Source organism: Aedes albopictus, chromosome 3, assembly GCF_035046485.1.
Source record: "Aedes albopictus strain Foshan chromosome 3, AalbF5, whole genome shotgun sequence".
NCBI lineage: Eukaryota > Metazoa > Arthropoda > Insecta > Diptera > Culicidae > Aedes > Aedes albopictus.
In genome coordinates, this window is record NC_085138.1 from 142,731,319 (window position 1) to 142,743,895 (window position 12,577).

General features: G+C 39.3%; 1 protein-coding gene across 16 annotated transcripts in view; it reads left to right on the plus strand.

Moving 5' to 3' along the window:
* The window catches only part of LOC109424083 (uncharacterized), a 638,365-nt gene that overhangs the window by 29,259 nt on the left and 596,529 nt on the right, over window positions 1–12,577 (plus strand). The window lies entirely within an intron of this gene.

Consider the following 12,577-nt stretch of genomic DNA (forward strand, 5'->3'; position numbering starts at 1 on the left):
ATATTACAATAATCAGTGATTCTCCCAGTGAAAAAACAAATGCCCCCCGATTTTTTTATATTTCATTATTAAGTTTTCATTCATGTTTTTCTTTAGGAATTTCAATGGGAGTTGCCTAAACAATTGCCTAAACAATTTCCAAAATTTATTCCTCTTATACGAGTATACGTACGAACACATTTTGCATTTCGAGAATCACAATTAGCCGAGCACAATAATTAGAAATGACATTTCAGATTCCTAACAGGAATGATTTAAACACTTGTTCAAAAATTTTACAGTATTTTTATTTTTTTTTCTTTCCGGCAGATTTACGTTATCTTACCTACCTCTATGCTCTCTGGGGAAAAGTTCAATGGTTCATATCTCATAGAAGAAATAACATGTTCTTTTCCACTGATCTTTACACAGTCAGTCAGTTTTTTTTTTATCTGTATTAACGAGATTTTTAACCCTAGGCTAGTTCATCTCGGGATCCACGTTTTACTTCCCTTCCGAAAGAAGAACCCACATTTTGCGAGTATGTCGGGAGTGGGATTCGATCCCAGGTCTTCGGCGTGATAGTCAAGTGTTCTAACCACCACACCAGGTCCGCTCCACAGTCAGTCAGTGTAGTGTGTATTACAAAACCAGTGATGTCATGGTACAATCGGAGTTGGTCACTCAAGGTCTCCAAATTCCAGCGCCCCCTGTACTGTACGCCTCTATATAAATTACTTCAATACATATTGTGCCTTAGGGGCTTTCCATAAACCACGTGGTCATGGGGGGGGGTGGTTCGGCCAATGACCATTTTGTATGGATAAATAAAAATTTTTGTATGGACTAATGACCACGCGGCGGGGGGGGGGGGGGGGGGGTTAGGTTGAAAAGTCCCAAAAAAATGACCACGTGGTTTATGGACAGCCCCTTAATAGAATAAAAATATTCCGGGGAAACCCCGTCAATACTTAGTTTTTCATGAATATTTTCTGTAATTCAGTAGTTTTGACGGGCTTGGTGGTCTAGTGGCTACCGCTTCTGATTCGTATGCAGAAGGTCATGGGTTCAATCCCTGGCCCGTCCTTTTCATCCTACTTTGTATCTTTCTATCCACTTTCTCTCGCTCTCTCTTCTCTACATATACAACTCATGTACATTCATATGTTCATAGCCATCGCTAGAACCAGAAACGAATTAAAAAAAAAAGTCGTTTCCCTCCCTTCCAACTTCTACTCACAGCACAGTGTATATATAACGCCTATAAGTTATGCAACCAAAGCGTGCTGTGCCGCTTGACCTTATTCACCTTATTCACCACACAATCTATCACGAACACTATAAATAACCCCTATCCATGGATCGCATCACCGACCCAACGGTGACTCCCAGATCTCCCATCCTTTCCGTCTAACAAATACCCCAGTCCGTGCGGGTTGTGGGGACGCAGAGTGCTCTCGGTCTCTAGTAGCAACAACCAGTACACTTTAACATTCCTTTCCCTTCCCAGCTGACTATAAGGACTTGGCCGGCGCCGTTATTGATCAAATATGCATGAGCTGCTAAAATTGCACTTTGAGAATAAGTGGAATGTCCCAGCCCCTTATTCAGTTGGATCTCAGTGCAATTGGTACCAGTTCAGATCAATCACGGAGGAGCAACCATTGACATGTATAGTCAGAATTGATCGTTTTTGATCGAATATTTTCTGTAATTCAGTAGTTTAGCAAGATTTTTTCTAGAGATTGAAGTTTGATCAAAATATTTCCCAGAAGATCTGTAACCCTCAATAAATACCAGGAGGAGTTCCTGTAAAAATTTCTACATGAGTTTCTGTTGGAATCTTTGGAGGAGTTCCTGAAAGAACATCCGGTGCATATTAAAATCCGGGAGACATTTCAGCTAAAATTTTAAATGAAACTCATGGAGAAATTTTTGCAGGAATTCCTGGAATAGTTTGTAAAGAAATGCCTGAAGGAATGCTTTTAAAAATTTGCGGAGAACCTTTCAAAAGAATCCTTTGGAGAAATTCTGTATATCTTCAACGGCAGGATTTCCAGCGGAACACCTAGAGAAATTTCTGAAGAAATTCCAAATTTTCTCAAGGAATTTATGAAGAAATACATGAAAGATTTTCTAGGGAATTACTAGCAGAAATTTATGGATCAATCTCTAGTGAACATGGACAAATTTCGATAGGAATCAATGAAAGATTTTCTAAGCGATCAAAGACTTCCTGACAACTTTGGTAAAATTTCTAAAGAAATTTATATAAGATTTTCAAAAAAAAAACACCTGGAAGAATGTTTGAAGGAATTCTTGGAGGCATTTCCCTGGAGGGATTTCTGAAGGAATCTCGGAATTTTGGAAGAAAGTCATTGAAGATTTTACTCGAGGACTCCTGGACAAAAAAAGTGAAATAGAAGTATTGAGAAATAGAGTTATGGAAAATCTACGATGGAATCAGTAGAAGAATTTCTGAAGGTATCCTTGAAGAAAATTTACAAATTTATCCCTGAAAGAATATCTACCGAAATTTCTTAAGAAAACTGTGGAAAATTATCAAATCCTTGGGGAAATATCAGGAGGAATCCTTTCACTAATTTCTGAACTATTTCCAAAATAACTTTTCGAATTTCTTAAGGAATAAAAGAAAAATTTCAATAATGCGAAGAAAATCTTCGAAAGTAACCTCAAGACATTCCCCAGTGAGAATATTTAAGAATTTTTTGAAACAAAAATCATCGTAATTTTGAAAACATTTTGATTTTGTTTTGCTCATTGAAAAGCTAAACTTATTATAAAAAAATGAAATAGTAGATATATTCCCAGGTATCATTATGGTAAATGTTCAAAATAAACTAGAATAAACTGAAGAAATTTGAGAATACGGAAAACTAAAGAACATATTACCAATCTTAGATACTGAAAATAGTGAAACCTTGATAACATTCAAGAAAACAATAGCATAATCCTGTTTTCCTCTAGCCTTAGGCCTTTTTGACGCCCCTCTGAGGCTGGCCAACTGCACGCTACGGATTTGGCTATAACAGTCGGCTGGTTTACAACGCGGTGAACTGATTCACACCCTTCACAAATTGGCATTTTAGGGGGTTGCACTAAAATCACTTTGCTTTTGTTATACCGAATCAACTTCGAACAGGCCTTTTCAATAGACAGGTCCGTGTATGGTACCCGAGCAGGAATGAATAACTGACACACAGCGCAACATTTTTTTGTCTCAAGAGCAAACTTATGTGATTCTGACAGATTTTGGTCCGCTGAATCCGAATCTGGGCTCAGAATTCCTCCAGTACGTCACAATTTTGAGCTATACCTCAATTTATAGGGCAAAATATGCGAATTTGGGCTTTTTTGACTGCCAGTCATTAAACATGGAAATATTTTTTTTAAGTAATCAAAAGGTAAATTGGTCAATTAACATCTATATTAACGACTCATGCAAAATATTTCGTTTTACTAAATCGAATTTGATAGTTTAACCTTCGCGTACCCAACGTCAATTTTGGATGATTTTCGAATCTAGAATCAGCTATGAAAAATGCATTTCCCAACCGATTTTTTTGAAGTCAATTGCATTCGCTCCAGATTTGTCCACATTTTCAAGGACCGCCATACGGAACCGGTTCACGCTTCCGTCCCGGAGTTATTCCAGATTCCGTTGGGGTCATGACCGGCCGGAAAATGACACATGAATGCATTTTACTCTGCATCTATTGTTATTTTGGAAATTTGCACATATTATACGCCAGGAATACAGAAACTATATAACTACAAGGAACCATTGACTTGAAATGAGGCAATCAAGCAGTCTCGTGAACCGGATATGTCCCGAGTGCCCCCAGGGAAGTGGCCAAAGTGGCCATTCTAGCAACATTGTCAGAATCAATCGTGCGGCACATCAAACTTCATGATTTGTCGAAACATGAAGGTAAATGGTCCTTCCAGGCTCCCAAGACCCCTTGGGACCGGTCTGGTCATACCCGTAATGTTCCGGATACCCTCAGGAATGTAGTCATTTCTCAAACATAGTCAAAATCAACCGTGCGGCACCTCTAACTCCATAATATGTTGAAACATAAAGGAAAATTATCCTTCTAGGCCCTTATGGTCCCTTTGGACCGGTCTGGCCATACCCGGAATGTTCCGGATGCCCTCAGGGAAGTGGTCATTTCTCAAACATATTCAAAATCAGCCGTGTGACACCTCAAACTTCATGATTTGTCGAAACATGAAGGATAACAGTCCTTTTAGGCTCCCATGACCCCTTAGAATGGTTCTGGCCACACCCGAAATGTTCTGAATGCCCCCAGGAAAGTGGTCATTTCTACAACGTTGGTCGAATCAATCGTGCAACACCTCGAACTTCATGATTTGTTGAACCACAAGAAAATACTCATTCCAGTATCTTCTCACCTCTCGGGAATTGCCTGGCCATGGTATGTTCCGAATGCCCCCAGGTAAGTGACCAAATGCCCGTTTCCACAAAGTTGTCAAAATCGAACGTGCAGCACCTCTAACTTCATGATCTGTTTGTACAAAGAGGAGTACAGTCCTTCTAGGCCATTATGGACCCTTGGGATCGGTCTGGCCACACCTGGAATGTACCGGATGGCCCCAGTGATGGGGTGATTTCGCAAATGCTGCCAAGATCAGCCGTGCGATACATCAAACTTCATGATTCGTCGAAACATGAAGGATGACAGTCCTTTTAGGCTCCCATGACCCCTTAGGATGGACCTGGAATGATCACACCCGAAATGTTCCGGATGCCCCCAGGAAAGTGGTCAATATTGCCATTTCCACAACGTTGATCAATCGTGCGGCATCTCAAACGTCATGATTTGTCGAAACATGAAAGAAAATAGCCATTCTAGGTTCCCAAGGCCCCTTGGAAACAACTTTGCCACACCGGATATATCCCAGAAGTCCTTCGGGAGGCTGTGGAAACCAATAGTGTGATACCTTGAACTTAACGAACTTAGTATTACCCTAGGCATTACTACAACGTTGTCGAAATCAATCTTGCGACATCTCTAAGTGCATGATGCTATGAGAATAATCATCCTGAAGACCTTTGACTATTTGAGACCAATCGGGCCTCACAGAGTTCGTTTCGGATTTACCACGGGCACGGCATAAATATCACAAAGCAGGCTAGTAACCTATGTAAACATACATTTTGGATGTAAACATGTGACGTCATTCTAATCGTTCTTCACATGATCAAATTGATGTGAAGTACTAGATCGCCTCTGAACGATTTGAATTACGTCATCAAAAAGCTGTCAGTTTTCCGGAAGATATCACCTTCTAAATGTTGTACACCGTGACCACGGGAACTATTGTAAAGGTTCAATTACACACGACAAATAATGGCCAATAATGGGTTCGAGTAAGGATAACTAATCCAATTGTTGTATAACGCAGTTAGTTCAGCACTGGACTATCACACTAATTTTCACGAAAACGCAAATAAAAGTACGTGATTGCATAAAATCAACTCGGCGTCTTCAGAGCACTTATTCAGCATAGATCGTAGAAATAGTGCGCCGAAGACATCAAATTGATTTGAAGCAATCGTGCATTTTTATTTACGTTTTCGCACTTATGAAAACTTAGTGCACAGTCCAGTGGTGATATAAGTGTTCAAACATTGCATTCTGATTTTAGATTCGTATCCGATCGAATAAAAAATGTTGTTTTTTTTATGCCGATCCAAGGATGTGACAATTCACACTAAATGTTCCTCATGTTTCAAGGCTATTTGTAGAAAACATGGAACAAGCAGAGGTATGCAAACATTTTATTGCAAATGCTGGGCTAGCGAAGAAAAATGCACATGCAAACGGTTGAAAAATAAAAATTTCAAAGTTTAACAATTAACGTTATTTATTAAGTTATTTAATTTACCCTGCATCCTGAAAAATATACCCAAAGTTGGGACCATGTGAGTTCAAATACAACATTCTATTCATGTCTCAAAAATCTAATATCTCAATTTCACGCTTGATTCTCTCAACATTGTAATCGTCACCATTTCTGTAAATTCTTCGAAACATATTCTATGCAACCAGATTGATCCGATCCCGAATACTCATAGCTCTCAATCGTCTTTATACTATTTTATTTTTCGAAAAAACTATAGCACTGTGAAAATGATATCTCGAACATTTCGGGTTTAGTCTCAAATGCTTGAAGTTTTCCAGAATGACTTCATCGCTTCATCGATTTTTCTTTATTTCTTTATTTTGATGTTAGAAGTCACTCGGTTGATTTTGATAACATTGTTGAAATGGCAGATTTGGTCACCTCCCTGACAGCCATGGTAGGAAGCAGAGGAGAATGGAAGAACTATTTTCCTGCACGTTTCGAAAAATCTTGAAGTTTGAGGTGTCACACGATTGATTTGACCAACGTTATGGGAGTGGTCATTTTGAACACTTTTCTGGGGACATCTAGAACATTTCGGGTGTAGCCAGGACGTCATGGGAGCCTAAAAGGACTGTTTTCTCTCATGTTTTGACAAATCATGAAATTTGAGGTGTCGTACGACTGATTTTGACAATACATATTTGAAAAATGATCACTTCCTCTGGCCGACTGAGGCCAGACCGGTCCCAAGGGCATAAGCAGTGTTGCAAAATATCAGTGATGTCAGTTGACAACAGATTTTGCACCACCGATTTTATACAAAACTCAAAATTTTTAATGACCAACATACAAAACTTGTAAAGCTGTACCACATATTCAAATTTCATCACCTTTTTTTTTATCTGTATTAACGAGATTTTTAGTCCTTGACTAGTTCATCGAACCCCCGATTTTTGACGGTTGATTTTTAAACGTATTTAAAAAAGGCCTATCAGTGATATCTACCCGCCATTGCAATCAGTCCAGTTGTGATGGAAAAAAGAAAAGTGACGGTGACTCAAAAGAGCACACGCTAACTTGGATTGCAGTCAGCCTATCAGAATCGGCGGTTTGCCTACCAACTCTGGAGCAACTCTGGTCATAAGGGCCTAGAAGGACTATTTTCCTTTATGTTTCAACATCATGAAGTTATAGGTGTCGCACGGTTGATTTTTTTGACGTTGTGGAAGTTTCCACTTTTGTCACGTTCCTGGGGGCACCCGGAACATTCCGGATATGGCCAGCTCGTTCCCGAGGGGTCATAAGAGCATAGAAGGACCATTTTCCTCCACGTTTTTATAAATCATGAAGTTTGAGCTGCCGCACGATTGATTTGACCAACGCTGTGGAAAAGCCAGTTTTGACCACTTTCCTGGGGGCATCCGGAGCATCTCGAGTGTGGCCAGAACCTGTCTAAGGGATCTTGGGAGCCTAAAAGAACTGTTATCCTTCATGTTTCGACAAATCATGAAATTTGAGGTGTCACACGGCTGATTTTGAATATGTTTGAGAAATGACCACTTCCCTGGGGACATCCGGAACAATCCGGGTATGGCCAGACTGGTCCCAAGGGGCCATAAGGGCATAAAAGGACTATTTTCCTTTATGTTTCAACAAATCATGGAGTTAGAGGTGCCGCACGGTTGATTTTGACTATGTTTGAGAAATGAACACTTTCTGAGGGCATCCGGAACATTCCGGGTATGGCCAGACCGGTCCCAAGGGGCCACAACGGTCTAGAAAGACTATTTTCCTTTATGCTTCAACGAATCATGAAGTTTGAGGTGCGGCACGATTGATTTGACCAACGTAGTGGAAAAGATAATTTTGACCACTTTCCTGGGGGCATCCGGAGCATCTTGAGTTTGGCCAGAACCAGTCTAAGGGGTCATGAGAGCCTAAAAGAACTATTATCCTTCATGTTTCGACAAATCATGAAGTTTGAGGTGTCACACGGCTGATTTTGAATATGTTTGAGAAATAACCACTTCCCTGAGGGCATCCGGAACATTCCGGGTATGGCCAAACCGGTCCCAAGGGGCCATAAGGGCCTAGAAGGACTGTTTTTCTTTATGTTTCAACATATTCTGGAGTTGGAGGTGCCGCACGATTGATTTTGACTATGTTTGGGAAATGACCACTTCCCTGAGGGCATCCGGAACATTCCGGGTATGGCCAGACCGGTCCAAAGGGACCATAAGGACCTAGAAGGATAATTTTCCTTTATGTTTCAACATATTATGGAGTTAGAGGTGCCGCACGGTTGATTTTGACTATGTTTGAGAAATGACTACATTCCTGAGGGTATCCGGAACATTACGGGTATGACCAGACCGGTCCCAAGGGGTCTTGGGAGCCTGGAAGGACCATTTACCTTCATGTTTCGACAAATCATGAAGTTTGATGTGCCGCACGATTGATTCTGACAATGTTGCTAGAATGGCCACTTTGGCCACGAGACTGCTTGATTGCCTCATTTCAAGTCAATGGTTCCTTGTAGTTATATAGTTTCTGTATTCCTGGCGTATAATATGTGCAAATTTCCAAAATAACAATAGATGCAGAGTAAAATGCATTCATGTGTCATTTTCCGGCCGGTCATGACCCCAACGGAATCTGGAATAACTCCGGAACGGAAGCGTGAACCGGTTCCGTATAGCGGTTCTTGAAAATGTGGACAAATCTGGAGCGAATGCAATTGACTTCAAAAAAATCGGTTGGGAAATGCATTTTTCATAGCTGATTCTAGATTCGAAAATCATCCAAAATTGACGTTGGGTACGCGAAGGTTAATCGAAACTGAGTTAGTCTTTGCTGAGAAAATGTGTGTGACAAATCACACAAATATGCTTATTTAGTGTTGTTATCAAATTTACTCGTGCAAAGTGTATGTTAACTTTAGGGTGTGTCTATGATTTTATTCGAGCGGTACTCATTCTCTTTAGCAAGTTTTTCCACTCGACTTTTTCTTCTCTGTTCTCGATTTTCTGCTTTCCACTTCCTCTCAGCGGGAGAAAATGCGGTTCAAACCCAAACAGAGAGGATTATGGAAACGAGCATGTTTCTCACAGAACACTTTCGAATCGCTGTCTTTGCATCGCAGCTCACAAGCCGGCGTTTTTATGGTTGGTCTCCCACTGTTGTACAGCGACGAGCGGTTTCCGATTGGCATAAACAAGAGCTTACTAAATAATTTTCCTCGCACAGTGTTGTGCGACCTGAGGCTATCCTGTTTATCATCTCTAAATGTTCGTAGCATTTGAACCCATTGCATAGCATTAGCATTCAAATTTCGGATGGGTTACTTTTACTACAATTGGGTGCTGTTGTTTGTGGGGTTCTGTTTCCACGAAATTTGGGCTTGATTTCGTAAGAATTTTGATGAAATAAATTTGCACTTTTTCAAGTCTAGATATTTCTGGTTTTGCTAACCATCAAAAATGGTTAAAACGTTGGGGCCAACGAATCGCCTAGACGGCTAACGCTTCTAACCGCACCGAACGGCCACGAAGCCCACTCTTCATACTGAAGTGGACATTAACGCGAGCTGAACTTCAACACCTTCAGACTAGTAGGGTAGGTAATCAAAATTTGAACCAAATTGCGGCTTTCTGAAGCAGTGCAAATTTTAAGTGATTTTTTCTCCTACATGGAAATAATTTACTATGGCAAAATCGTATGTACATGAAAGCCACGGGTATAAGCTTTCTGTTAAATGGTAAAAAGTTTGTATTTGCACCGAATTTCATTGAAATATTTGATTTTTTATCAACAATGATTTTAATCTTAATTTGAACCATCGTAATCATAATTTGAACCAATTTTCATCTTAATTTGAACTACTGGCGGCAGCAGCTCGAGCAACTCACAAAACAGCCAATTCCATGCTAAACAATGAAAAATCACATGAATCTGCTAATTCTCATACCTATTTTTTATTAGGTAGTGAAATCTCAACCCAGAATGTTTGAAATTCTTTAGGAATTTGGAAACTAAATTTGGATTTTTTCATCCCCCAAGAGTAAACAAAGCAACCACTAGCGCAATCTACAGTCCAACACTAGAAGCTCACCCCCGTTTACTAGTTCAAATTTAGATTACAAATGGTTCAACTTAAGGTTGAAGGATTCGTCATTGATACTATCGTAATCATTGAAATTCAAAAAGCAGTTTTCTCGTTCAAAACACAAATGATCATAATGAAAATGTATTCACCGGGTTTCAGATGGAAAATGGAATGCAGTGAATACATTTTCATAATGAATATTTGTGTTGTGCACGAGAAAACTGCTTTTGAATTTTCAATGATGACGATAATATCAATGACGAATCCTTAAACCTTAAGATAACATTCTCCAAGTAAGAATCACTTAAATTTGATAATTTTATGACAAATAATGCGGAATATTATTCGGTTGGTCGATTCTACGATAAATAAGCTTTCATTTGACGTGTTCACATATTGCGTGTGATACAATGCATGAGCTGTACGAGTGCACCGAAAATGTGCTTTCTCTGGGGGCAAATGGGTGAAATCACAGTGATTTTTCGATTGCCTGTTTTCCATGACAAAAACGCTTTTTTCAATGCTTTTAAAGTCCATGTTATCAGGTTATACTACGGAAAGCTGTTTAACATCTTTTTTGGGACAATATTTGCCTGAAAAGTACTTCGTTTTGATGAATTTTGAAATGGTTCAAATTAAGATTACAATTTGACTAGTTCAAAGCTTGATTTCTTACCCTATCGCGTCGTAGCTTTGTTTCATCTATCTGAGCTGAAGAAGACCACTCAGGTCCTGTTAATCAATTTTTATTGCGTTTCAAAAAGAAAAAAACACCGGTGACCTTATCATAGGCATTACGTACAGGGGATACTCAAAATAACTGGGACAGGTAAAATTTTCACTTTTCAAAAAATGTTCAACTTGCTGTAACTTTTCGAAAAGGGCATCAAATATTCTTAAATTTTTACTGTAAGTGCATCAACTAGTTGTGTATTAGTGGTCAAAATTTAGAAAAGATCGGGCCATTCTACACGAAGTTATACAGATTCAAGAAAATGGTATAATTATCCGAGAGCCAACTTTGAGCTGTTATATCTCTGGATTCAATGAACCGAATGCAATGAAATTTTGATCATTTATGACTCATATAATAAACTTTGAAAAACATTTTACTTAATTTGAAATTATTAATAAGAAAAAAAGTTATGGTGATTTCTTTTTTTCTATGTTTTTTGAGTAAATTTATCTATTTTTCATATGCATCCCATCACTTTTCAATTTAATGTCAGCTATTTGGTTGCTTTCCTTTGAAACATAAATATATTCAAGTCAATTAGAGGAAATTTAAATGAACTTTAATTACAATCTCGAATTTTGAAACGATGATGAAGTTTTGGATAAATTGGTGTTATAATAGAAAAATAATCTAATCGTTATAATTTTCTTTCGTGTACAGAATTTTAAGTTTAGTCAAAAGTTTTTAATAGCTCATTATGTAAGTCATTTATGATTAGAATTTAATTGCATTCGGTTCATTGAATCCAGAGGCATAACAGCTCAAAGTTGAGAATATTTGATGCCCTTTCCGAAAAGTTACAGCTAGTTGAACATTTTTTGAAAAGTGATTGTTTTACCTGTCCCAGTTATTTTGAGTATCCCCTATACGTGGTACAACATTTCAACCCAGTGCACAGCCATTTCCGCCACGAATACCAGTGCACTGATGATCATTCCATATGCCAGAATAAGCCACAGCGAAATAACATCTTCAAATGACAAAAAATTGTACTCGAAGTCCAGTTTCCGTCTGTACAGCGTAAGCGATGAATCATGCCAAAACTCCCACAATCCGCTCTGCCAGAGTTTGTCCTAAACTTCTCGAAATTTTTTGCTAAACGGATCCTGGTCTGAAAAAGAATGGACACGGAAACCAGTAAGCAGCTGCTCTTTTAGCACGTAAAATCGATACTGATTTCTAAGGAAGTCAAAGTTTGCTGTACTTCCGACGATAGTCTTTGCCCTCAAACAACCCAGCGGTCTGGCGTGGTCCAAGTATCGAGTGTAATCGTAGGGCAATGCATACTCGTTGTCCACTACTGCAGATTCCAGGAGCTCCGGTCTGTAGATGGACCAGAATCTCTTACTCTCATTGTTCATCAGAGTCGGAATTCTGGAGCCGACGAAGTCATCGACCGTTTCAAAGTGTGGTTGATACTTCCTGGAAATCATGAAAGCTAGCATTTTGGCAATGTAAGTCTCACACAGGAGGAACATCAGCACAGACAGAGCGCAGAAGGTCGCCCGTTCAACGAATTGCATTTTATGCTCCGCCACAGGAGGACCAAAAACAGTTATTTCCAAAAGACTCCGGGGGAAAATCCGTTGTAGGCAGCAACTCAAGCCAGCACAAACTATTCCTAGTATCAGCAAGAATATCCAGATGTTGATCTCAAATGGTTTAGTTAGTTGATTGAAGTTGTTGATTTTTTGTTCAGGAATCAGCAAACAATGTCCTTCATGCATAGGAAAGATAAACTCTTCCGTACGAGGATTGCGCAAATATAAATTAGGTACCAGGTTAATATTGCAGGTCGAAATTATATGTAACTTTTCTTCCAGTGATTCAGGCATTTCCCGCCACACACATGTGGCATTAAT